The sequence below is a fragment of the Leopardus geoffroyi genome, chromosome B2 (genome assembly GCF_018350155.1).
Source record: "Leopardus geoffroyi isolate Oge1 chromosome B2, O.geoffroyi_Oge1_pat1.0, whole genome shotgun sequence".
NCBI lineage: Eukaryota > Metazoa > Chordata > Mammalia > Carnivora > Felidae > Leopardus > Leopardus geoffroyi.
In genome coordinates this window covers 21,754,433-21,781,283 of record NC_059332.1, presented here as the reverse complement: position 1 = coordinate 21,781,283, position 26,851 = coordinate 21,754,433, and the positions used below count along the sequence as shown (strand labels likewise).

General features: G+C 47.2%; 1 long non-coding RNA gene across 1 annotated transcript in view; it reads right to left on the bottom strand.

Moving 5' to 3' along the window:
* LOC123608073 overlaps positions 1-26,450 on the bottom strand; it is a 49,259-nt gene extending 22,809 nt beyond the window's left edge. The window contains exons 1-2 of the long non-coding RNA XR_006717073.1: positions 26,260-26,450; positions 2,814-3,009 (exon numbers count right to left, since the gene is read on the bottom strand). This is a non-coding gene — a long non-coding RNA (uncharacterized LOC123608073). The remainder of the gene's footprint in view (positions 1-2,813; positions 3,010-26,259) is intronic.
* Positions 26,451-26,851: the final 401 nt, after the last annotated feature.

Here is a 26,851-nt window from a genome sequence, read left to right as displayed (position 1 = left end):
TGAGGCTATCGAGTGGCACCTGGAAAACCAGGCCAGCCCTGGGGATGGGGGGCTGCCTCCCACAGCATCAGTGCAGGGATCCCCTTGGGAACTGAAGGGCGAGGCGAGGCTTGCCCTGAAGGTGAGTGTGGTGGCTGACAATGGAGACCATTGTGCACCAGGCCTGATGCTTTCACACTTTCTCATGTCCAGCACAGCACCCACCCACCTGGCTCCTGGGACTGTGGCAAACACCGATACACAAAAAAGAAACTGCAAACCCCCATGGTCTCTCCACTGAGACTGCAGAGGCCCCACGGTCCGGCCAGGATGCACAAACATCCTTCATTGGAATGTAGCTCAGAGGAGGCACGTACTGGGCATTGCTGGTGTTAAATTAGCACGCAAGTGCTGGTCCTCATACAGGAGGCAAAGTGAGCTGCTCTGGTCCCAGGAACTGGGGCAGAGGGGGCTGGGAAGAACAGTGCCTCAGGATATGCCAGGGCCTTTCACTACAACCCAATCAGGTCTAAGTAATACCCTCATTTTACAGACAGGGAAACTGAGGCTCTGAGAGCCTCATGCCAACCTTGCACAGTACCTGGGGCAGCTGAGATTTGAACCCCTTCTCTTTGCATCACCTGTGCTGCCCTCCAGAGGGCTCAGCAGGCAGCTTCTAGAACTGTGTGGGAAGAAGGTGGGAAGGAAGGCCAGAGCCACCTCTGGTTCACAGCTCCTTCACTATTCCCACCCCGACTCGGGCAAGGGAAACCAAGAGAGTGCAGAATCTTTTCCTGGTGGCCAACACACCCAGGACACGCCCAGGACATGTCCCAAGGTTGCGTGGAGGCTTCTCTGGTGACAGCATCAAGGCCAAGGCCAGAACCAAGTGTCTCACAGTGCTGAGACACACAGTGGAGCCAGGCTCCTCCTTCGGGGCAGGAGAAAATGCAGCAAGATGACGCACGAGGCTGGGCTGTCTGAGGAAACTGGGTGGTTTCAGTTCACACAGGTTTGGGGTGGCACCAACTAGTTTCAGTTCAGGACCAGCCAGGTGGGGAGGGAGCCTCCCTCCACAGTCTGGCTCAGTCCCGATGCACGATGCACAATGCGAATGCGCGTAGGGGAGGCCAAACCAGCCCATCCTGATCAAATGTCTCTGAAGGGTCTGTTCTCCTAGGAGACCAAGTGCCCCCTGGCAGAGGGGGAGGGGAGGCTCTTGGTTTGACCTTTAATGTCCTGCAAACTGGATCCTTTTTGTGTCTCCCTGGAAGCCTCTCAGACACAAGAAGGGCCATTTCAGAGTGCAGGGGAGCCACAGAAGGTCCCGAGGTTGATACCAGACTGACGGAGTAAATCTGGAGCACGCGAACCTAGAAGGAACTCATCTGATTTCCTATCTAAGAATGTGGGAGGAGAAGGAGGCAGACTAAGCATGAAGTATCTAGCTGGCCAGGTTTTTGTTTTAATTTTTTTTTTTTTACATTTATTTATTTTTGAGAGACAGAGAGAGACAGAGCATAAGTCGGGGAAGGACAGAGAGAGAATGAGACACAGAATCCAAAGCAGGCTAGCTGGCCAGGTTTCTAGGACAAGGGGCAGGGGATGATGAGGTGCAGGCCAAGGTCAGCATGAGGTGTGTGCAGCCCTGGCTGGATGGAAGTCCTGCTGTCAACAGGAACCCACCTTCTTGCTCATCTTCGTCTGCTGCTATTAAAGAGCTTGTGGTATCCATAGAAACTAAAAGAGCCCAGTCTGAGGGGTGGGGATCCTCCTGCCCCTGTTTCTCTTTCTCCGTTCACCCTCTCATCTCTCCCATTGCCCTGCTCCCCCCTTTTTCCTTCCTCCACATCTCTGTGTTCCCCTGGAATGCTCCCCACCGGCATTCACCTATCCCTACCTCTCTCACATCCCAGCTCATGTCTGTTTAAAATGAGGACCCACTTTGGGGACACTCTGCTGTGCTAACTCAGGGCCTCTCAACCTTGGCCGCTGTGGCACAAACTGCCAATTGGCCCTAGTAGTCTGTTTTTTTAGCTAATTTTTAAAAAACTTTTTCACTGTATATTTATTTTCCAGAGACAGAGAGAGACTGAGTGCGAGTGGGGGAGGGGCAGAGAGAGAGAGGGAGACGCAGAATCCGAAGCAGGCTCCAGGCTCTGAGCTGTCAGCACAGAGCCCAACACGGGGCTCAAACCCATGAACCGTGAGGTCATGACCTAAGCCAAAGTCGGACTCAAAACCGACTGAGCCACCCAGGGGGCCCCTCTTTTAGCCAGTTTTTAAATGGTCATAAGACCACCAAGAATAAAGATGACACTTTGTATCTATGTGTGCTGCTAGGACTGAGTTCTGGCCAAAGGGAGGTCAGCAAGGGTGTCATGTGCGAACTTTCCTTTCATCTTCCTTGTTAGGTATAGGGACACGATGGCTGGAACTCATGCAGACATTTGGGCCTGTGGAATATATCACAGCCAGTTTATGTATCTTCCGGATCTGTTCAAGCAAACTTTCTCTGCTCGACGCCGCTAATAATCCTCTGAGAGGATCACCTGACCTCAACCACATTCTTGTAAGTCGGAGAAGGGTTTGGATTTTCTAAAGGGAGGCCAGTTGAATTCCATGCCATCTTGTGGCAGAGGTGAGGGTGCCGTGACATTTCACCTGCTTGGCGGGGCCGGGCCCATTGTTGTGGATGTTCCCGATTCCTCATGTTGCCTGCAGGTACAGCCCAGCAGCACATTACTTCATGCCTCCCGTCACATCCCTTTTACCTCCTGCCTCAAGGCTTCCCTGTTGCTGCTGAGGAGCAAGACACCAGAGGACCTGCTTACCTGAGCGGGGACACTGTCCTCCAGGCCAGGCTCTGTTGTGCCCTGGATGAGATGGGCAGGTAGAGAGCCCCACTGACTCCTAGTCACTCACTGGGCTCTACATGCCTGGTTCTGCTGCTGTTTGGAGATCTGGCTTTCCCTTGAAGAAGATGCCAGACAGTAGCACCTCGAAGTCCAGGGACCCTGCGAAAGTCAACTTTGACCAAAGGGAGAGAGGACCAGTCAGACAAATTCTTCTCCCTTCCTCCTCCCACATTTCCTGGTCCAAGCCCCGATCGACCTTTCTGGAAACATCCCACAAGACCCAACAGTTGGCTGCATTTGCAAAAAGCTGTGATGAACTTAGTGATGCAGTCCTTTGTAGTTCACCCTGTCCACCTCTGCCTCACTCTCCTTCCCCCTCCATCTTGCTTCCTGGGGCTGTACTCTCCAATAAAGTGTGAGTGCCTTTGCTTTTGCCTCAAGTTCTGGTTTCTGGGGAACCTGGGCTAAACTAGGGAGACACATGGGGGATGGTAAAGAAGCAACGTGGAGGGATCCAAAGCCCTGAGGATTGTGAGACCGTCATCCCCCTCAGTTTTTATCTGACAAAGATCTACCGTATTTAAGCTACAACTATTTTGGTGTTTTTTTGTGGGGTTTTTTTTTTTTTTTTGGTCACTTGCGACCTTCCCCTAATAAATGCAGCTGCTCACGACAACCACTTCTGAGCTCCAATTCCCTGGAGCAGTGCATAGCCCATCATTAAAATATTTGTGTCCCTCTCTCTTCATATTTCACTGTCACTGGCGTTGACTTATTTTGATCCATACAGCACTCCTATGAGGCAAATAGAACAGGTATAATTATTCCTTTCTATTTGCCACCTTTCCCACCCAACTCCCTCTTAAAAGGATAAGGAGATAAGGAAATGGTACCTCTTAGAAGTATATGATTTGCCTAATGGTGAGAACTAATAAGAGAAAATCTGGCTTGCAGGCCATTAAACCAGACTGCACCACCATTTCACCCCTACCCTTCAGAGGTCACACAGCCGTGGAGTCGGCAAATCTCCTGTTCTCCTTCCAGGCACACCAAGGACTGCCTTTCCTTCCCCCTTGAAGTTAGAAGTGGCCTTGTGTCTGACTGAGGCCAAAGCAATGCCTGCAGAGGTTGTCTGTATGCAGAAAGAAGCTCTAGAAAGCAGCGATGATGCACCAGGCATTTTTTTTTTTTTAATGTTTATTTATTTTTGAGAGAGAGGGAGACACAGCATGAGCGGGGGAGGGGCAGAGAGACAGGGAGACACAGACTCCGAAGCAGGCCCCAGGCTCTGAGCTGTCAGCACAGAGGCTGACACGGGGCTCGAACTCACGAACTGCTTGCTCATGACCTGAGTCAAAGTCTGACTCTTAAGTGACTGAGCCACCCAGGTGCATTGTTTTTACATCTAGCCTGGGGACCAGTAGACCCAGGGAAGGTGCTTACTCTGAAGGCCCAGGTATGGAGCAGGGCCCCAGCCTGCTCACAATGGACATGTAATGAGAAAGAGAAGTAAACCTTTCAGATTTTAAGCCACTGAGATTGGGGGATGCTTGTTCACTGCACCATAACCCAGCCCAACCTGACTAATACACACATTAAAGGGGCAGGTCGCATCCAGAGATTTGGGCTCATTTGGATTTGTTTCCAGAGGGGACAAATCAAAGCCAGTATTATTAAAATGTCAAAGATCTTCTCAAATTCTGACAACTCTGAGATCCTCAGGAGGTTGTGTCTGTTAGTTGAAGCATTTGCAGAGAGAGTTCTGGAAAACCCTGGAGATGAAAGCCAAGGACGTGCTTCCATCTCAGTGCTGACAGGCCTGCACCACACAGAGCCATTTCCGGGTTTCTACCGTTAAATGCAACGGCTTCCCTGCCGTAACCGATGGTCGGGTTAGACCTTCTGACTGCCCAGAATGGGTTTTTAAAAACTGTCTTTGTACCTTGCGAGGAATTTATAGTTTTATCCTTGAGAAGAGACAAGTGGCCCAACAAGGGCAATGAATATGTCTCGTGTTCTCCAATTCCATGAAGAAGCCCTGCCCTCGGAACCCCATCAGCTCCCAGGCCATTCTGCCCCCTGGGTGGAGACAGCTGGAAAAGGGAGAAATGGATCCATTCCTCTTTAATTTTTTTAAATGTTTATTTATTATTGAGAGACAGGGAGAGATAGAACATGAGCAGGGGAGGGACAGAGAGAGGGGGAGACACAGAATCCAAAGCAGGCTCCAGGCTCTGAGCTGTCAGCACAGAGCCCGATGTGGGGCTCAAACTTACAAACCGTTAGATCATGACCTGAGCCGAAGTCAGACACTTAACCGACTGAGCCATCCAGGCACCCCTTAGATCCATTCCTCCTTAAAACCCCTCAACCTATCTGGAACCAGCACAACTCCCAGAAAAAGGGTCTACAGATTCCCTTTCCAGTGACTATGGACGTATCTGAGGATGAGAAGAGAGAATCTGACTCCATGGGGAGCCAAGCAGCCCCAGCACAAGCCCGCCCTTTCTTGTGAAGCCACGCCAACATCAGGGTTGCATTTCCTATCCAAACCCTTGGCCCAGGAGTATTAAACACTTTGAGAAGGACGTGGAATCATCACTCAAAACAGTAAGATGCCAGCTTCTTTTGAGCGCGTGATCTTTGTGAAAGCTTTGTGCGCAGCAGCTCTGTTTGGAGCTGACACTGGCCCAGCCCAGAGCCCCTGGGGCAGGTGTCTTCCTGCCCAGCCCCTGTGCGTCACTTTCTCATTGTCTGCACACCTTCTCCTGTCTCTCTCTGCAGCCCCTGAGGGCTCCTGCAAGCCCTCCTTCACGCAGCAGCTTCCAGTCACTTAGCTCCATCCTGGCCACAAAATCTCTACCACTTAATTACATAACATAATGTGTGATGTTTCATTGTCCCACCTTATGGTAAATCACATGGGACAAGAATCAAGCCTTGTTTCCTCTTATTTCCATGCTCTCCTCCCCACAAAGATTTTGCTGGGGTCCTGATAGTTATTCACCAAGTACTCTTTCTGCTTCGTTTCCCGTGGAGGTTGAACCCAAGGCTGTTTTCTAATCTTAATTTTTTAGAATAGATGTCAAGGGTCAAAGCATCAACAACCTACTCTTCGCAAAATAATTTTTCTGGGTATTGTTTGCTGCCAAACACCAGTTCACCAAAAGACTCTAAACCTTTTTCTTTGGGGGGGGGGGGATGAAATGACCCACATGCCTCTGAGTCCTTGGCACTGAAAGTGTTTTGCAAGCTTATCTGAGTGTCCAAGGAAAATTAAAAGATCTTTCCAAGACTAAAAACATCAAAACTGACCAAAATTCAGAAAATCTCTGAAAGAAAAGCCCACACACAGTTCCACTACCTCTGTCCTGAGCCACTGTCATCTGTCATCTCTCAGCTGGATTATCGTGAGAGATTCCAAGTTTGTGTCCTGCCTGACAAGGTTACTCCCCATTTTCTACCTGGGATAGTTGACTGGTATGATGTGTTTGCTCTACAATACAAATTTCACTGGGCAAGACCCCTCCTGAAAATCTGTCGATGGTATCCAAATTCCTTAGCATATCATATAAGACCCTCACCACTTGCTCCAACCCCAACTCCCACCTTCCCCTCCCCAGAGACCAAGATTTATTATAGGACTTTGGCAAATGTCCTGGGCTCTCTGACCTGGGGTCCTTATGCTTCACACTTTACTCAGCTGGAATGCACTCGCATGCCCTCTTTCTTACACTCCATCTCCATTTAGAAATCAGCTGCCTCCCTTGAGCCTCTAGAGCTTCCAAGACAGAGTTAAGAGCACCCACCTCCTCCCACGTTATCACACTGACCAGGGAAGCCTGCTTCCTCACCAATGCCTCTCCTTAGACAGAGGGCTGGACACAGTAGAGGGACAACCTCTAGCCCATATTCACCCAAGTGGGCACATCCAGTCTCCTGTGCCACTTTCACTCTTGTCTCCTTCTTTGGGGAAAAGGAGTATGGGGGGGAAAAAGAGCAGTCGGCTCAAAAGTAAAGGTAATTTTCAGTAAGGTAAAAAAAAAAAACAAAACAACAACAACAACAACACAATACAAGAAACAGTAAGAAAGAGAAAATAATATCACCAAATACATTAGGTGGACTTACATCAATGCACAGTTGAGTTATCTAACTGGGCTGAGCCATAAAGAGTGTTTGAAAAAGAAATAGATATGATTTCAGTAGTTCCAGGAATTCTGGGCACTAGAGGAAAATGGGACATGTCAACTTCTGCCCCTCAGTTCAGGGCAGGAGGGTGGACTGTCTTGGTCTGCAGACCATCAGGGCAGCTGGAAGGCCACTGACAACTCTTCTACTCTTGGGTTGCCTGTTAGTCTCAGACTCTCATACCCTATTTGAAAAACTATTGCCTCCAGATTTTATTTATTTTTATTTTAACTACATTAATCATTTGTTGAATTATGTTCTACATCAGACCAGACCAGTGCTTTCTTGTGTGTGAGGTACAGTGGATCGTGGAGACTCATGTGCATTTCGTGGGGGAATACCAAGGATATGCCTTTTTAAAAAATGTTTATTTATTTTCAAGAGACAGAGTGTGAGAGGGGAGGAGTAGAGGGAGGGGGACAGAGGATCCAAAGAAGGCTCTGCATGGACAGCAGCAAGCCCAACAGGGGGCTCAAACCCATGAACTGTGAGATCATGACCTGAGCCAAAGTGGGAAGCTCAACCAGCTGAGCCACCCAGATGCCCCAACAAGGATATGCCTTTAATGAAAAAGTGGATGAAAGCTTAGTGTGCCCCATATTGAAGGCCTCCTCACACCACCTAGAAATTGCCTGGCCCATCAGCTACACCAACCAGTAGGCTCATGAGGACAGTAAGTGTGTTCATATAGCTCCCTGTGTTTCCAGATTCATACTGGGGGTTCATACTAGTCTACTATGTTTAATCATACATACTAGATGCTCACAGTAACATCTATTTAGAGTTGAAATTTTTGTTGGTTGAATGAGATAGTTAATTACAAAAGGATGAGTAAATCAATGGAGGAATAAAGTCAAGGAGAGATAAAGAATTGAAATCCAAATTATAAGCCAAGAGGAGGCTTTGAAGTGTGATGGAGGTTCTGTTAACATTGTGGAAGGTAAGAAATGCTGCTGTGAGCCTGGCTGGAAACAGGTACTTGGGTGACAGTGTAAATAAAAAGTATTTAATTGCATCAAATGTCACAAGGACAAGAAAAAAATCAGAGATAAATTCAGCAGACCTGCTCTACCCCATTAAATTATTAGCATCAGAAATAAGCACAAAAACAAGACATTCCTCACCCAAACTGTCTTGCTCCATAGCTACTAACAATTTGGTAATCATCAAGGTGTCAAGACAAAAATTTTCCATCTAGTCCTCAAAACCTGCAGGATCAGAAACCACTCCAGGTGTTTCAAACAGAAGGAATTTAATATAGGGAGTGATCAACAAAATATTGGAAGAGCTGAGAAAATGAGGAGAAAAGGTAAGGTTATCCAGAGATAAATAACATTAGGAATCTGCTACCAAGTCTAGGGCTGAAGTCAAAGATTAAAAGTAGGATCACCAGAGCCCACAGGGCTGCCCCCAGTGGCTGCTGGAGTGCCTGCCCCTCACCACCCACCACTGCAGTAAGCCAGGATCCCACATTCAGCTGAGGTAGTGGGAGCTCAGACCCCAAGCTCTCCTCCTGAGGCTGCCACAGTTGTTGAAAGTGCACTGCCTGGGCAGGAACCAAAAAGCCCCAATTTTGCTGCCACTGCCACTTCCAGAGGCAACAAGACAAAAAGTCTTGTCTCCTTCCAATCACAGGACAGCACCTGCCATGCAGACACTGACAGGACCCGAAATGACAAGAGAATCTGGACAATGTAATTTGCAAACTTCAGCTTCTGCACTACAGAAGGGAGCACAAAGGGGTAGGAACAGAGAGAAGTGGGACAGGTCCTGGGCACAACCATAGTGTGGGGGTCTCCAGGTTCTGTGCAACAGATGAGAATGTGTGTGCACACATGTGTACACCAGTATAGGTAAAGGTGAGTGCACACACACACACACACACACACACACACACACCTGTGTCTGAGAGGCAAGGGATTATTATTAAATTTACATGCTCCTGGTTCAGTCTAGACATGTCTCAAAACAACTGCTTCAGTTATGTCGTTGGGCTAAATAATAGCATCCTAACCACCCAGGGAGATGTGTTGCCTCAGTCTAGAAATCACTACTCATTAACCCAACTCCCATGGGCCAGCTGGTCCTTTCTGGGCCTTCCAATAGCTCAAGTGGAGGAAGCATGAGGGTTCCCTATGCTCATGAGGAGTGAACACACAATTCGTCACTCCCAGTTCCCAGAGCACTTTTACTATTAAAAACAAGTTATCCCCTGAATACCATTCAGGGGATACCATTATCGCCTGAATAATGGTATATTCAAGGGAATATACCCCTGCACAAGCAGGGAAGAGACAGAAAGAGAGGGGAACAGAGGATCCAAAGCAAAGCAGGCTTTGGGCTGACAGCAGTGTGATCCCAAAGTGGGACTGGAACTTTCAACCATGAGATCATGACCTGAGTGGAAGTCAGATGCTTAACCCACTGAGTCACCCAGGCACCCCTCCTCCCAGTACACCTTTGAACCTGAAAACATCCAAGAGAAATTTCTCCTCTGGAGACTTTATTTTTTTTTTTTTCAACGTTTATTTATTTTTGGGACAGAGAGAGACAGAGCATGAACGGGGGAGGGGCAGAGAGAGAGGGAGACACAGAATCGGAAACAGGCTCCAGGCTCTGAGCCATCAGCCCAGAGCCCGACGCGGGGCTCGAACTCACAGACCGCGAGATCGTGACCTGGCTGAAGTCGGACGCTTAACCGACTGCGCCACCCAGGCGCCCCTCCTCTGGAGACTTTAAATTAAGATACATTTTGGGGCACCTGGGTGGCTCAGTCGGTTAAGTGGCCGACTTCGGCTCAGGTCATGATCTTGCAGTCCGTGAGTTCGAGCCCTGCGTCGGGCTCTGTGCTGACAGCTCAGAGCCTGGAGCCTGTTTCAGATTCTGTGTCTCCCTCTCTCTGACCCTCCCCCGTTCATGCTATGTCTCTCTCTGTCTCAAAAATAAATAAACATTAAAAAAAATTATTAAATTAAGATACATTTTGAAATAATAAGAACTTTTAAGTAATATGAATAAAAAATATTATTTTTATAAATATTTTTAAAATCCCTCCCTAGAAATCTTTCTAATGACAAGGATGAGGGCACTAAATGGTCTCCTGAGGATTTTTATTGTGCTTTCTTGGTTTGGTTTGGACTGGGGTTTTGGGAGGGGGCTCTCTGGTTTCCTTTTTTTTTTTCTTATTTTGAAATAATTCCACATTACAGAAAAGTTGTAAGAGTAGTACAAAGAACTACCATATCCCCTTCACCCAGATTACCCCATTTGCCCCCTCTCTCTCTTTCTCTTTCTCCCTTCCTCCCTCTCTCCTCCCCCCGCCCCATCTCCATTGGTTCCCCTTCTGAACTATTTGGAAGCAAGCTGTAAACCTGATGCCCCATCCCTCCTACATAATCCCGTGTGTATTTCCCAAAAGCAAAGACACTCTCCTGCATAACCACAGTACAGTCATTTACAGCAGGAAATGGACTTTGATAATGGCGCTGGCTTCCAAACCAGAAACCCCATTCAGTTTCCACCACTGGTCCCCGCCATGTTACCTTTCCCTTTCTGGTTCACAACCCAATCCAAGATCATGCCTTGTATATAGACTCCATCAATACAGAAACCACACAGCCTTTTTTTTTTTCTTTTTTTGCCTCTCCTGTCCCCTACAATCTCAAGAGCATGACCTTTCATTCTTTAGTTGAGCCCCAGCAGGGTCAGCCCAATCTTTCCTCCCCAGCCAGCCTCGGAAGTGACACCAGCTGTCCTGGAGCACCTCTGGGGCACCCTGGGCCCACATGTCCCACCTGCGGTATTGTGCTCTTGGTCTGCTGGCCAGCTGGGTGGCTGGGTTTTTCCCTCATAAAATCAGTCCCTGCTTTCAGTCAGTAAGTAGCCAATAGAGTTTTGTGGGGAGACCCTCCCAAACAGTGCTTTGCTTTCCAATCACAAGGCACTGGTGCCTTTCTCCCCGTGTTCGGTTCACACCCCCTGCAGATTCCTTTTAAACTCTCACAGCCCAGGCGTGCCTGGGTGGCTCAGTAGGTTGAGCATTCAACTCTTGATTTCGGCTCAGGTCATGATCCCAGGGTTATGGGATTGAGCCCAGCCTTGGGCTTTGCATTGAGCATGGAACCTTCTTAAGATTCTCTCTCTCCCTCTGCCCCGCTGGCCCTGCAAATAAAAAAAATAAAATAAACTTAAAAAAAAACCTCTCCTGACCGGATTTGGCCAGCTGTTTGCCTATTCTGCTGCAAGAAAGCCAAGCCCAGGATTTCCAGACACCCGGATGCCAGTCCCATCTTAAGCTCTCTGAGCCTCAGTTCCCAGATCCAGAAATGGGCCCTAAATGGGCCCTAAGGACTTCTTAGTTTCCTTCCAGCCTTGGCACCATCCACCTTCACTTCTAATGCTGCCTGGAAGCCCCAGTGTCTGCACTCCCATTGGCTTTTTGGCAATACCCCTGGGGAAGAGGTGTCTCCTGGAATCCTCCAGTCCAATGGGCAGAGGAAGACAGCAGGAGCTTTAGTCTTAGGTGGTGAATGGCCACATGACCTCTGACCTCCCACCTTGCTGAGCCCCCTCTTGGAGAAGGATTGTTATACCAGGGGCAAGTCCACATTCTCATGCAAATGATCATAGCTTCTATGGCAAGAGAAGAGGCCTTCACTTCACTCCTCTCCCTGTCTGCTTAGAAAATTAAAACAGAAAGAAAGAAAAAGAGGGAGAAAATAGATTGGCAGCTCATTGCTGCCCCAGGACAGGAAGGGGACAGGTAAAGGGAATACTTAAAGGGGTTTCTTCTTAAATGTTGAACATGTTCTAAAATGGACTGTAGCAATGGTTGAACACCTCTGAATATACTAAAAACCATTGATTTGTGGGCTTTAAATAGGTGAATTTTGTGGTACGTAAATTATCTTGGTAAAGCTATTTCATGCACGCGCACACACACACACACACACACACACACAGACTGATGACAAGAAAGCACCATCAGAGAACTCTAATCTCTCCATGTTGATGGATGACACTGGAAGATCATCCAGATGTGGCCCCAAGTGAGGTCAGGTGAGAGCCAAGAGGTGTTGGAGGAAGGGAGACACTCAAGTTGCAGGGGTAGGGGGTGGGGGGGTTAGAGCTGGTGTAAAGACTGGGGGGGATGGGAGGAGTCCCCTGAGCAAAAAAATGTTACTCCTCCCCAAGTGGGCAGATGTGGCTGTATTAGTCGATCTCAGGGCCTTAACTGGTATATCGGCAACAGGATAGTCTCACCCCAGATTAAGTCGTGCAAGGATTTCCGGCAAGGAGAGGACCTGGGATCAGGCTGCCCACCACCCCTCTACCCTGCCAGCTCTAGAAATAACCCCTCTATCATCAGGTGATCTCAAGGATTCAAGGAAGTGAAAAGTAGATCCTTCTCCAAATAAATGATAGATGCTTGGTACATAGATACATCAATGATATATGATAGATGATAGATAGATGATAGATAGATAGACAGACCTTCGGTTGATTCCAAAAATAATATAGTGAGGTTATCACAAGGAGTCAAAAAAAATCATGTTTTGGATCTAAATTTGACAAATTCCCAGCTGTGTGAGGCTGACATGTAACTTATGTGTACACCTCACTTCCTCGTCCATAAAATGGGCACAGAAGAGGTTCTTGCTTCATGGAGTTGTGCACATTAAAGAAGAAAATGAACATGAAGCAGTGGGTCAAATGCCTGATACTCAGCAAATATTCGCTATTACCAGTTTTCATCTTTATCTTTTTAAAAAAATATTTATTTGTTTTGAGAGAGAGGAGAAAGAGTGCGTGAGCACAAGCAGGGGAGGGGCAGAGAGAGAGAGGGAGAGAGAGAATCCCAAGCAGGCTCTTTGCCTTCAATACGGAGCCGGATGTGCGGCTCAAACCCACAAACTGTGAGATCGTGACCTGAGCCAAAATCAAGCGTCAGACGCTTAACTGACTGAACCACCCAGGCGCCCCTAGTCTTTATCTTATCATGAGTATGAACTCCCTGTGCATCTAAGGAAACCAAGAGCCTAAAAGTGAGGGCTGTGATCCAGATCTGCACCCTGACAGGCTCTGTTCTGCAGGCCATGCACGGACTTCTCCCTGGGAAAGCATTCACCTGAGGCTGTCAGAATAAGCACTCCCACCTCAGCTGGATACAGATGTGGGGGCACTGCAACCCTGACACAACACAGCCTGAACGGAGTAAGTCAGAGATTTGAGGTCTCATTTTATAGTACCCAACCTCTGTGAGACACTTTCACAATGGCTGAACGCGGCTCTGGGGGCAGTGGTTCTCAATCAGGGACACTTAGGGGCTAGGCACTCAACCTCCCTTTGGATTTCCACCCTCCACTCAGAAGTTCCTGATGCCTGACTGGGAACCAATATGAATCATGTCATTGCGATCTGGAGTCTTTTCCTGCTACAGAAAGGCAGAGAGTATAAGAAAAAGATGCTTTAGCTTGGAAACAGCAAGAGAAAGCTCTCTCTACAAAAAGTACCCAGGGCCAGGAGTAAAGACAAGGAAAGAGTTTCCTAGTGACTCAGAGGCTGGGCCAAGGTCTAGGATGCCTTGATTTCAATGGGCCCTTTGCAGGTGGACGGACAGGTGAGGTCAGAGTCTGAATCTGAAGCCTTTTCTGGAAATGAGACACCTCCCTCCCTCTGAACTCATTTCCTCCTGGGCTTTATTCAAGCAGGGGTTTCTTTTGAAATAGGAGAAGCTGGGCACCCAGGGTGGGACTGGGGGCCAAGCAGGTCCAGTCACCAGCCTGCAGGCTGCCAGGAGTACAGACAAGGTGGTCTTTTAGCCTCCGGGCAAACGTCTGTGCTGCCTTATCTCTAGGTGAGCACAGGGGGGATCCCGCAGAGGAGGAAAGGACCTGGTGTGGGCAGGGACAGGAAAATAGCTCAGCTTTGGGTGCACAAGGCACGCCCTCATCACCAGCGTCACATCTTCTTCCCAGCCCTCAGATATGCACACAAAGCTGGCATTTAGAGGAACCGTGCACACACCTCAGAAAGCAGAATTGGGCACTCTGGCTTCAAAGGATCCAGCCTCTCCTTGCAAAACAACTCAGCTCTGAATAGCTGTCTGGTACGTCTGTCTCTTGAAATGCCCAGATTTGGTTGTTCAAATGATGAAATCTTTATCAGGCAACAGGACCACAGCAGAATGGCTCATAAGCTGGTGGTTTATAAAACCAGTATCTTTGTCTTTAATTACACTCATTGTTATGCTCAGAAATTAAAGGAAAAGCACAACAAACCGAAGATAAAAGGTTGCCTTTTTATACCAATATGTGTTCGAGGACTTTTAGAGCTAACTGGCAAAGACCAGAAAAGGACCAGGCACATCCCATCATGAGGCCTGGGGCACCTGATTAATTAAGTAAATGCAGAAAACAACAATTCTCAGAAAACTTCTCAGGAAGTTCCCTGAGAAGTGGGTTCATTATTTTTGTATCCCAAAAGCCCAGGGGTGAGGAGTCCCTGATGGGGGGAAGGGGGGTAAATTTGCCCCAAAAATCACTTAATTAAAGGAGGCAGTGAAGTCGGTACTCAGCAGCCTCAAGTCTGACTTCCTGGCTAAAAATGGGATCTGCTGCTTATTGCCTCTGTGAACCAGTCGGAGACTCAGTTTCTTATTCTGGAAAATGGGCATTGCAAATTGTACCTGTGTACTGTTATTACACAATAAGTATTAAAAACAGTGCTTAGAAGATGTGGAAGAACTCAGTGTTAAAGATGACTAGGTCCACTTTCCTGAGGTTACAGACAGAGAAAATGAAATGCAGAGAACTGGGACTAACATACTTCAGACTCCAGTCCAGAACCCTAGATCTCGCGGCTCCCAGAATAGCGGGTTTGGAGTTATTATTAACCAATCAAAAGACGCGTAGGTGGCAATACTTTTTTTCCCCTCCGTTAAAGCGGGGGTTGTGGCAAAAGATGTGGGCTCTAGTCGGCTCAGGCTGCTCAGAGATGCATCCTCAGCTCCAGAGGGTTGGGAACTCCTAGAGATGGGGGTGTGTGTGGCCACAGTGTAGACCTAGCACCACTTGCCCCTGCCCTGGGCTTTCTGTGGCATTCTACCAGGGAAAAGCAAAGCATGCCACACTGAGCTTATTGCGTTCCAGGACAGTCCTGTAGGGTAATGTAAGGCTAGAAAAGCAGAGAGATTTGCCCAAGACCCCATGAAGGATGAGTGAGTAGCTAGGGTGGCATTCGACCTCTCATCTCCTGGCTCTAGGTATGGTGTTCTTTTTTGTGGACCACAAATCCTTGACTTCCATGCCATGGCCCCTCAAGGAGAAGGAAATGCGGGGCAATGTGAGGCGGAGGGTCCAGGAACAGAGTGAACTTGGCTCTCCTACAATTAGAGAAGAAAAATGTCTGCTGTGCTGAGGTCACTTGGGTTTGCATAGACTATTTCGAAAGGATCAAGTGATTTAAATATTAGTAGTATGCAGATCAAGTCAGTTAACCCACAGGCCAAATGGGGGCTGACCTCACTACTAAAGGACACAGGTTTTCGGGGACACAAAGAATAAAAATGGGAAATGTATATTCTTATAAAATGTAGTGAACCAACGAAAGTCCTGATCAAATAATATTTCATAATATTGAAATATATTTCATAATATTTGGAAAGAATTGTGAAGGAAAAAGTTCATGCGTCTCCTGAATTCCATGACGAGAAAAGAATAACAGTGACACTCTGTTACCTGCTAGCTCAGAAGATGGTTTCCTCCATTGTTCCTTCCTTCCTCTCCTCTTTCCTCTCCTCTTTCCTTCCTTCTTTCCTTCCTTCCTTCCTTCCTTCCTTCCTTCCTTCCTTCTGAGGGTCATTAAGCAATTATTTATGTACTCAACAAGTGCTACAAATCTCCATTGACCACTGAGAGATTCACTAGGTGAGGAGACAGAAGAGGCTGGCCCTAGTGGACCAGCATTCTTACATTCCTGCCACATTTTTATTGAGTGCTCTACTACACAGTGATCCCTGAAAAAAAAAAAAAAAGTCATTTCATACTAGCTACAATTTTCCACTCTACAAGTATTCCTAATTTCACAGGGATTTCTCCATAAATACTCACAAATCCTCATTTGCCTCTGGAGAAACTAAGGCACCATAAAATCAAACAGAAATAAAGTGACATAATTCCCATCAGAGAGCAAGTCAGTGGCAGAAATAAGTATAACAACAGCTACAATCACAAACATGGTAAAAGAACCCAAGTTCAATTCAGAAATAAATGCTGGGATGCTTGGGTGGCTCAGTGGGTTAAGCATCTGACTCTTGATTTTGGCTCAGGTCATGATCTCATAGTTCATGAGTTTAAGCCCTGCATCAGGCTCCATGCTGAGAGCATGGAGTATGCTTGGGGTTCTCTCTCTGCCCGTCTTCCATTCACTCTTTCTCAAAATAAATAAATATTTAGAAAGAAGGAAAGAAAGAAAGAAAGAAAGAAAAAAAGAAAGAAAGAAAGAAAACACTAAAGAATCTAATCTACTCCCATCCTACTCAAGACTACATACACCTTATCTCTGACAAAAGGTTGTCCCACACATTATCATAAATTTTTGTTCTAACTCCATCAGTAAAACTAACATTTTAACTGTGGAGAATCTCCTAAAATACTACACGGGTGCACGTTTGTCAGTTTTCCTAGGATAGATGTTAACTGTAAGACCAGTCATGAACACAGGACTCCTTCTGTCCTCCTCCATTTAGCCTTGGATCATGAGAAATCTTGGTTCCTAAAATGCTAACAGGTCAGGGAGCAATAATGGTTTTTTGTGCTGTGTTGTTCAATACCATGGAAGGCAAGCTGTCCAGGGAATTTTAAAAAGTTCAAAGAGATTCAGTTGGAAGTTGCTCTCAAAGGACTATTACTTTTCAAGATCATACGATCCCAGAAGAGCATTCCTTTGCAACGCTAGCCCAGGTGGCCACCTGCACTTTTTTATTGTTTCAGAGTAGTTGGAAGAGGCACAATGGCAGAGACAGAGCATGGTGGAAACTTTTCACATTGCTTCATGGAGTCATTCGGCTCTGTCACCTACAGAATTCCTCCTACACCTCCATGGAATGCAAAAATAACGTGAGCTGGGAAATACATAGCATTCCTTGGTCAATGCTAATGCCCCCTTTGGGATGTTTAGCACACACATTACTTTACAGAAACCTGTTTAACTCTGCTTAGTTCATCACTTTCTAGACTTACTTGGTCATGGAAATCTTTTTCCTCTAAAACCCATTAACAGATTTAATAAAGATTTAATAGAACCTCTTGGATTCTATGAAACATTGCCTAGGAAAATCTTAATTGAGTCCAAGCTTCTCTCTCTCTCTCTCTCTCTCTCTCTCACACTTTGTACAAGGATCTCAATAAAATACACCTAGCTCACGAAAGGTGCACAATGTTAACTGAGTTAATGAATGCATTGACAAATCAATGAATGAGTAGCTCTGTGGGTTTACCGTTAAGGTCTCACGCACTCCAGGGAAAGCCTTGGCAGCAGTGAGCCTGGCACTCACCACCTACTCCTTGCCTCCAGATGGAGAAGCTGTGGGAGGGGCTGGAAAAGGCCCCCTGGAAATGCAGGCTCACAGTGCTGCAGCCACCTCTGTGTCCTGCCAGCCTAAAGGCAATGTTGCCAGTACTTGAACTCTGGGCAGGGCAGAGGAAGGCAGAGGAAGCGCTGGAGCCCTGGGGTTTAACATGGGATCATGTTGCCTTAGACTTTGTCAGTGACAGGGGAGTAGAAGCCTGACAAGCTCGGCCATCTGGTTGGGTCCCATCACCTATCAAAAACAGGATCTGATATTTGTGTAGCATGGAAAAAAAAAAGAAAAAAAAAATGATTGTGCTGCAAGTCCACAATCCCTTATCTAAAACCGCTGGGGCAGCTGTGTTACAGAATTCAGAATTTTTCTGATTTTTAGAAAGATAATGGGGTGTATATACCCCATATTGTATAACAACACTCACAGAGGAGCACTGCCCCATATGCAAACAGTATTTCTGCAATGAAACATGAAGATTCATGATAAGGGAGATAAATAAAGCCTATTAATAGTTTCAAGTCAGTTCAGGTCAGATTTTGTTGGCAAGTGGTATTAGGTATACAAAATGCTTTTGGTTTTCATAGCTTTCTGGATCTTAGGATTGTAAATAAGAGATGGGAGTCTTTAATGTACTTCTTGCCAGAAAGACACTTGCCATGAAATAAAAGGGGTGCACAGTGAGTCTGAGTTATAAATCCAAGGACTTCTCTTTACAGATAAACCACACTGCCAATGCATCACAGAGCTTTTATTTATAAACAAAATATTCCTCAACATTTCATTTCTGATCAAAATGCTTTGGACTTAGCTTTAATGTTGTTTGCTTTGATTTGGAATCTACTCTAGAGGGAATCCATCCATTTTTGCCCTTGAAGGATTCACAAGAACTTTAAGCTATTTTAACTACAATAAGGAGGGGCCCGAGAAAGAGGGGGTTTCCAAGGCAAAGGATTGAAGACCAATAGTTTAAGGAGTCACCAGTAAATGTCCGAAGTCACCAAAGTGCCTACCATTTGGTGTGAAAGTGATCACATGGTTTTTAATGTGCCCAGTGGCAATAACACAATGATCCATTTCTCTCCGTATATGAGTTGTGAACTCAAATACCAGTCTTTGTGACTTCCAGCTTCATGGCCTCAGATTCTAACATAGAAAGGATGGTTAAATGCAGACTATCTCCTGTTGTAATTCACAACACAATCAAGTATTATTTGCCTTAATAAATAAAATATTAATGCTAGCCAACATGAGGTACTTATCCACAGGGCTAATCAAACAGTGACAAGTGTCCCGACTTCAAAATGGTTGTCAATATCCATCTAGTACTCAGATCTCCATTGAAGTATAATACCAGAGGATCCGGCCTACAGAATAGCTGTAGTATATTCACTGGTGTCCAGGCAAAGTTGTAGCACCAAGATTGTATCTTCTCTGCCTCAGGCCATAGGTCCACTTACATATAGTAGGTATTTTGCAAAATCAAAGTGCAACAAAGGCTCTCAGGTAATATTTGCTTTATGCCTTTACTTCAGACAAGATGGCACCCAACTGTTCAGGCCCACCTCGTTCACTTCTGTTTTCAAAGATCTCCCAACATAAGAACCACCCATGCCAATAATCTATCCTGGGTCTAAAGTCCCTCAATGTCAGTTTGTGCTAATTCAGCCCCAAGTTCCTGGATAATAGGCCAATTATGTTATGTCACTAGAAACTTAGACTCACCAAACCACTGAGACTTAATAACCTCAAGAAGGGAATTTCCTAAATCTCATATCCAGCTGGGGATTTAGAACAATGAGTTCCTCTCCATTAATCTTTCATTCCTGTAAATGCTGAGGGTGTCAAGAATGGTTGTGTGTTTCTCTCTAGGTCTTCAGAGGTGAGAACCTTGAGGCAGCCAAGTGGCTACAGGACATGATGCCAATAGTGAAGGCCACCTGCGTCCAGCTGCCAGATAGCATTTGGTTCTAGCAGCTGGGAGGTAGAAGCAAGGACAATCCAAGGACCATAAACAGAGGAATGGCATGCAGCTCCCTGGGCAGTCAGAGCTTGCTCAGAACCCAAGGGGAGGGAAACTCAAACCTGAACAACTCAGTGGCCAGAGACCCTATGGTTGATGCCTAGCTCTCAGAGTAGGAAGAGACACTCCTACTCTCTGGGGGATGGTGACCCAATATGAAGTGCGTACACAAAGGACCTATGAGTGTATGTTGGGTGAGGGTAGGGCAAGGACCCCAAAGAGAAGGCAGCCCCTCCAGGTACCATTCTGCAGGCAGCCCACACAAAACCTTAGAACAGCATCTGGCACACAGTAAGTGCTTAATAAATAAAAGTGCTCTCTTGGTTTCCTGTCCTGTATCTCCAACTACCATATTCTTTTTTTTTTTTTTTTTCAACGTTTATTTATTTTTGGGACAGAGAGAGACAGAGCATGAACGGGGGAGGGGCAGAGAGAGAGGGAGACACAGAATCGGAAACAGGCTCCAGGCTCTGAGCCATCAGCCCAGAGCCGGACGCGGGGCTCGAACTCACGGACCGCAAGATCGTGACCTGGCTGAAGTCGGACGCTTAACCGACTGCGCCACCCAGGCGCCCCTCCAACTACCATATTCTTGACTTCTCTATCAGTTGAGTGTCTCAAGTTCAACCACTTTTCCTTAGAATGTGTAGAAATCCCTACACCAGAGCGCTGTTGCAAAAGAATTGGTTTTAAAATAATAGACATTAAAAAAAATTCATTTATATAACATTCTTGAAATAACTGGGGCACCTGGGTGGCTCAGTTGGTTAAGCATCTGACTTAGGATCAGGTCATGATCTCACAGTCTGTGAGTTCAAGCCAGGCATTGGGCTCTGTGTTGACAGCTTGGAGTCTAGAACCTGCTTCAGATTCTGTGTTTCCCTTTCACTCTGCCCCTCCCTTGCTCATGCTCTGTCTCTGTCTCTCTCTTAAAAAATAAATAAACACTTAAAAAAAAAGAAATAACAAAATTATACGGTTGGAGAACAGATTAGTGGTTACTAGGTGTTAGGGATGGAGGAAGGTATAGCGGGATGGGAGAGATCCTTGAGGATGGACCAGTTCTGTACTTTAATTGTGGTAGTGATTACAAAAATCTACCACCTGTTTAATGTGATAAGACATTAGATGTGTGTATAAGATGTGTGTGCGTGTGTGTGTGTGTATCACACAAGTATACATACATCTTATCACACACACAGGCACACACACACACTCACATATATGACTACATGTAAAACCTCTGAAATCTAAATACATTTGGTGGATTGCACAATTGTCAGTTTCCTGATTTTGATATTATGTCTAGTTCTGCAAGATGTTACCACTGGGCAAAACTGGAGGTACATGGGACCTCCTTGTACATTGTTTTGCAACTTCCTGTAAATATATCCATAATTATTTCATAATCAAAAAAAATTTTAATGATCGAATCCACATGAGTGAATTATACATAATTTGTTAAACTATTAAGACAAACATAAATATATGTGTAGACAAACCAAATAACATGCACTGTTTTGTTCTGCTACTCATTTTCTAAATATCCTTCACTAAGAGATTGGGAAAATGCTTATCCAGAGCCATAACCTTGCAAAACACCCTGCGTATTGTAGTCACCGTGAAGAGTACATTCTGACGTTGGGCAGTACATAACCTGTGCACTAATCCACAGCACCTGCTTTTAGCCAACTCCCACAAAGGGATGTATATCAATGGCTGATTCTTTTCTTTCATTACCTTGGTTTCATGATCTATTTCTGTATCTCAAACTGCTCTACCTTTTAAGTCAGTCTAGATTAGAATAATCACAATTTTGTAACAGCATTGATATTCTGATTACATAGAATTCTGTTTCTCAGTCTACTTGCTCCAACTTCAGATATAAAAACAGAGTTTCTACTCATTTATTCAAAGCTTTCTATGGGGTACTTACTATGAGCTGTAAAGATTAATTCTCTGTATTGTTATGAAGCATAATCACTAGATACCCATGCAATGCTCCAGTTTAGGCAGTTTCTTCTTCTTTACTGGTTGCTCTGCAAAATGCATTCTACCTGGAAATGGCTTCTCTCCATCGCTCTGGTATAGATCTAATTACCTAACTTATTGGCAGGAAGAGAGCTTCCAGAGTGAAAGCTACTTGAAACAGGACTCCCCGCTATGCAGAAGGTGATTCTGTATTTCATTACAAGGTAGACCATCAACTGTGGCTGGTATCAGGCTTTTGTCGTTCATCCATTTCAACCTATTGATGTGTGGTTCATTCATGGTTATGCTGTTCACAGCGGGGCTGGTTCCACTGGTTCCAGGACGAGCCTTGTGCAGACTTAGGGAGGGGGAACAGGTGGAGGCAGGGGAGTAATGGGCCAGAGTGAAGAGGTGGTTGCAAGGGTAACATTGAGAAGAGGTGAGGCAGGGCTCCCCTTTGTCCAGAAGGGTGGGGCAGAGCAAGAGCTTCCCCTAGGGCATGGAACCCACACCAGCACAGGCTCTTTCCTGATGTGTTCCTCCCACCCCTCATTTCCCATCAGACACAGGTGCAGAGGATGCACAAAGGCTACTTTCCTGAGCAGCGAGTTGGGACAAAGCCAACAGGTGATCTCAGGGTTTGGCACTTTCCCTGTGCTCCTGCAAACAGACTAACCATGAAGGCTTGATGAAGGTTTAGAGATGAACGACAAAGGAGCGAGGCGAGGCGGGGCTGACCTTCCAGCTCCAGGATCCAAATGTTTTCCTGGAGCAACTTTGATCTGAACGCACACACATTCACTCACACACACGGGATTACCAGTCACCAACTTCCCACCCCCACATGCAAGCCCTGCTCCATCGTGGGCCTGAGCCAGGAAAAAGGCAGCACAGAAGAGGGGCTGAAATATTCATCCTTTCTCAGCCTTTAGAAAAGAACATAAAAGGGGCGCCTGGGTGGCGCAGTCGGTTGGGCGTCCGACTTCAGCCAGGTCACGATCTCACGGTCCGTGAGTTCGGGCCCCGCGTCGGGCTCTGGGCTGATGGCTCGGAGCCCGGAACCCGGAGCCTGGAGCCTGTTTCCGATTCTGTGTCTCCCTCTCTTTCTGCCCCTCCCCCGTTCATGCTCTGTCTCTCTCTGTCCCAAAAATAAAATAAACGTTGAAAAAAAAGAAAAAAAAAGAAAAGAACATAAAAAAGGAAGAGAGAGAGCTGTCTGAAAAAGGAGATTTTGCCTGAACTCCACTGACCTTGCCAGTAAATAATAAAATGTTGTGTAATTTTTAAAGAAGAAGAAAAGAAGGGGCGCCTGGGTGGCTCACTCGGTTAAGCATCTGACTCTGGATTTCAGCTCAGGTCATAATCTCACAGTTTGTGAGTTCGAGTCCCGCATCGGGCTCTATGCTGACAGTGCAGACCCTGCTTAGGATTTTCTATCTCTCCCTCTATCTCTGCCCCTCCCCTGCTCATGCTGTCTCTGTCTCTCTCAAAATAAATAAATAAACTTAAAAAAAATTAGGAGGAGGAGGAGGGGAAAAAACTCCACTAGCCCTTCACCATCAGACAAGTTTGAATCCTAGCTAAGTCATTTACTAGAGATGTGACCTTGGGCAAGTGACTTTACCCCTCTGTGCCTCATCCTTCTCATTTGTAAACTAGAAATGATGATGGTGATGATGATGATAGCAACCTCACAGGAACTGGGGAGGTTTGAAATGGGGTTAATATATGGGAAGGCACAGAGCAATGCCTGGCAGAAGGGAATGCTCATGGCACGGAGAGCCCTCTTCATACTCCCGGCTCCCACAGAGACTCAGTTTTCTCTGCTTCTTCCTGCATTTGCTTTTTTCAAGGTCCCTCTCAAGCACTTTCCTCCCCATCCTTTTTCCCCCGCTAAGAGGCAGCCCCATCCCACAATTAAAAGCATAGCTTTGGATTCAACTCCTCGCTCCCCACATCCTTGCTTAGGCAATTGCTGGCCTCCCTGTGCCTGGGTTTCCTCACTGCAACCCGTGTCCTACAGCCTGCCTCTTGGACCTAGTCACAGCCTCAAGGGCCCAGTGATGGAGGAAGTGCCCGGCATTTCCCGAGGAGGAACTCAGCAAACAGAGGCAGCCCACTCAGAGCTCCCTTGCACCGCACCAGAGTCCCCAGTTTTGCTGTCACTCTTGGTTGCCCCTTCCATCCTTCCATCGTCTGCACCACATTAAGGTAGTACCAGGAGTGGCCATGTCATGGGCATTCATTGCCTTCCCAGCACTGTGCTACGTTTCTCCCTGTAATCCTGGAAAAAACCCATGAACTAGCACCTGCTCTCCACCTCCAGAGCCCCCTCTGCCTTTCCCAAGACAACGAGGGAAGTTAACAGTGTGTTGCTGTGAAGATCAAGAGAGACAGATGATGCACCGTGGGGAGGCAAGAAGACAGAGTAAACGATGGAAGAGCTGTCAGTGAGAGGACCTCCCTGTCCGGCCTACCAAAACTGAGGGGTTTTCCAGGACATGGCACTTTCACTGCTGAGACTGGGAGTGTCCTGGGCAAACAGGGGTGGCTGGTCACACCAACAGTCCAGCCATCCATAATGTCCAGGGTTCCCGGAAAATAGCCATTGCTGCTGTGACAGTGGCTCAGAAACTGAAGTGACAATTTTAGGAAGGTAGTTAACTTTGCTGAGCCTCAGTTGCCTCACCTGTAAAACAGGGCTAACCACGGCCACCCTTCTTACAACACTGTCATTGAGAAGAAAAGGGATCTAGCGAGTCACACATGTGACATTGTGAGCCCCCATATGATTGGCCGGGATGCAGCCTTGTCCCCCAGCCAGCTGCTGACCCTGGCTGCCCACTTACTCTCCCCAAATCTCAATGGCCTTGCCTGTCAATTCGATTAGAAAGCAAGGTTAAATAAATTACATAAAGCTGGCCTTCTAATTTCAGGCCCTCAGTAGACACAGACCTCTCCCTCTACAATATTCACCTTTTCCAGTCTTTAGGGAAGAAGAAAAAGAGGAAGGGAGAGAGCAGGTGGAAAAAGAATACTTTGCCTAGACTCCACTGACCAGGACTTGTGGGTAAAGAAAAGGTTGTATAATTTTTTTAAAAAAAAGGAAGAGATCGAAACCTGACTCAGACTGGCTGGAAAACCCCAGTACCCCCTGCCTTTACCACCAGACGAGGAAGTCTCAGCCTAATGATGGTGGAAGGGATTTTGTGAAGGACAGACAGGCACAGTAGAGAGGGGGACAGAAGTGCCCCAGCTTTGATCCAGTGCTTGGATCTGAAATGTTGGATCACCATGCATGCGTGACTCCCATTGGCCTGCAGAGCATAGAAATGTCTGGAGGGGTAGGGTGAGGTGGAGCAAAGCCACCGTCCTTGCTTTGCAAAGGGCAGAGAGCCCAGGCATCTCTGTGAGAGGATTTGGCCCTGTTCCACATATTGTGGCCTCTAAGCCCTGGCTGCAAACTCCACACCACTCCCGGACCCCGGTGTCCGTGGCCCCAGTGCTGGGGGCGTGTTTCTCTTTTCCCCTTCCAGGCTATCGTTGTCTGGCCTCGTGAAGGAGGAACCGTTCTGGCAATGGTCTCAAAGGCCTTTATGTGAAGGTCAGTGGCTCCCATGTTGCTATTTTTTAACATTTATTAAATGCCAATGGCATGCTGAGCTCAGGAGAAAGCAGAGGTGGATAGGGTGGGCAGGCACGAACTGTGCGGGAGATAAACAAATACGCTGCATTCCAGAGCTCTGAGGGAAGATGCCCCTCAAAGCCCAAAGCTGCTCTCAGCTTTTGTCACCTTTAGGGGCCTTCTCAGAAATTTGCACTCCAGTGCTCAGGGATAGGATAAATCAGAGCCTAGGGATGTACTGGCTGTCACTGTAACCGCTTGGCCACCAACAACAGCATTGCCAGCCACTTCCCAAATGGCATGTTTCGCCCTCATGGCCCTTTTGGCTCCCTCCACTCCAGGCACTCAATGATAAAAGAACAGCTGGAGGCAATGAAGAGCCCACAGTGTTCTTCCCAGTTGCCCGAACCTGGAGCTCTGCCTGTGCTCTCCCCCAGGTCTAAGAGGGTGGGGATTTAATTTGAACCAGAAGGAAAAATCCATCACTTTGGAATGGGTCATTAGAGCTGGGGGTACAGGGACCAGGCTTGAAGGACGAAATCCATGATTTCCACGGCCTTTAATCTTGTAGCTCGCCCTCACCCCGTCTCAGTGTGCACTCCCCTTCCTGGGCGCTGTACGGACACACACGGGGGGGTAGGGGGGGCTGGGGTGGGCAGAGGGGCAGCCCCTGAGCTCTTACATGTGCGGAATAACAGCTCTGGGAGGAAGCTGGGTCAAACCCCAGCTCTACCCTGACTTGGGACAAGTTCTTTCTCCTCTGGGCTTTAGTTTCTCCATCTGTGAAATAAAGAGCTGGTATGTGATGGGTTTGAAAGGTCTTCAAGCTCTAGTATTCACTCAGCGGCCCCTCTTCTGGCAGGAGACGCAGGTGGAATATGAGGGTGTGTTGGGAGGACTGTCTGGAAGAGTCTGCTGTGAGAAATACTCTTCCACGTCTCCCCATCTCATTACTCACTTGCTTGACCTTGCCACATCCTCTCGGTTTGGCACCCGAGAACCCCACCCCCCAGCACACATCCTTGCTCACCTTGCAGTGTGTCACGGCAGCCGGGGCCAGGGAGCCGGGAGTGTGCCTGCAAGTCATTGCCCATCGCCCCTTCCCCAGGTGCCACAGCCAGGAGTGGCCAGCTCGTCATCTGTTCCTAAGCCTGGGAGCTCCTTGAGTTACAAATCGGAGAGGACATGGAAATTGAAACAGGAGAAGCCGCGAGCAGGGGCCAGAGGGCTCCTGGGCCAGCTAGGGAAAGACAACCCAGGCCGAGCAACCACATTATTTATTGGTGCTCTTGGGGAGACATATATGGTTAGGAAAAGAACCTCTTCATATCACAAGACACAGTCCCGCTGTTGCGGGGCCGGCCAGAGCGCCACCAGACTTACTCAAAGACAAGTGTCAGGCGTGGGAAGTACTGAACAATCGCCTGTGGCACCGAGGTTATTTTTTCCCAAGGGCTTCACAGGATGCGGGGATCTGAGAAACAGTGTTCCATTTCACACCAGGGAGGGAGGCACCCCCACTGAAGGAGAAGGTCTTCCTGAGGGCCACCCAGGCCGGGCCCCCCAGGGCTGAGCCAGAGTACTGTCTCAGGGAGCAGGCTGTGCTCCTGGAGCAGGAGCCT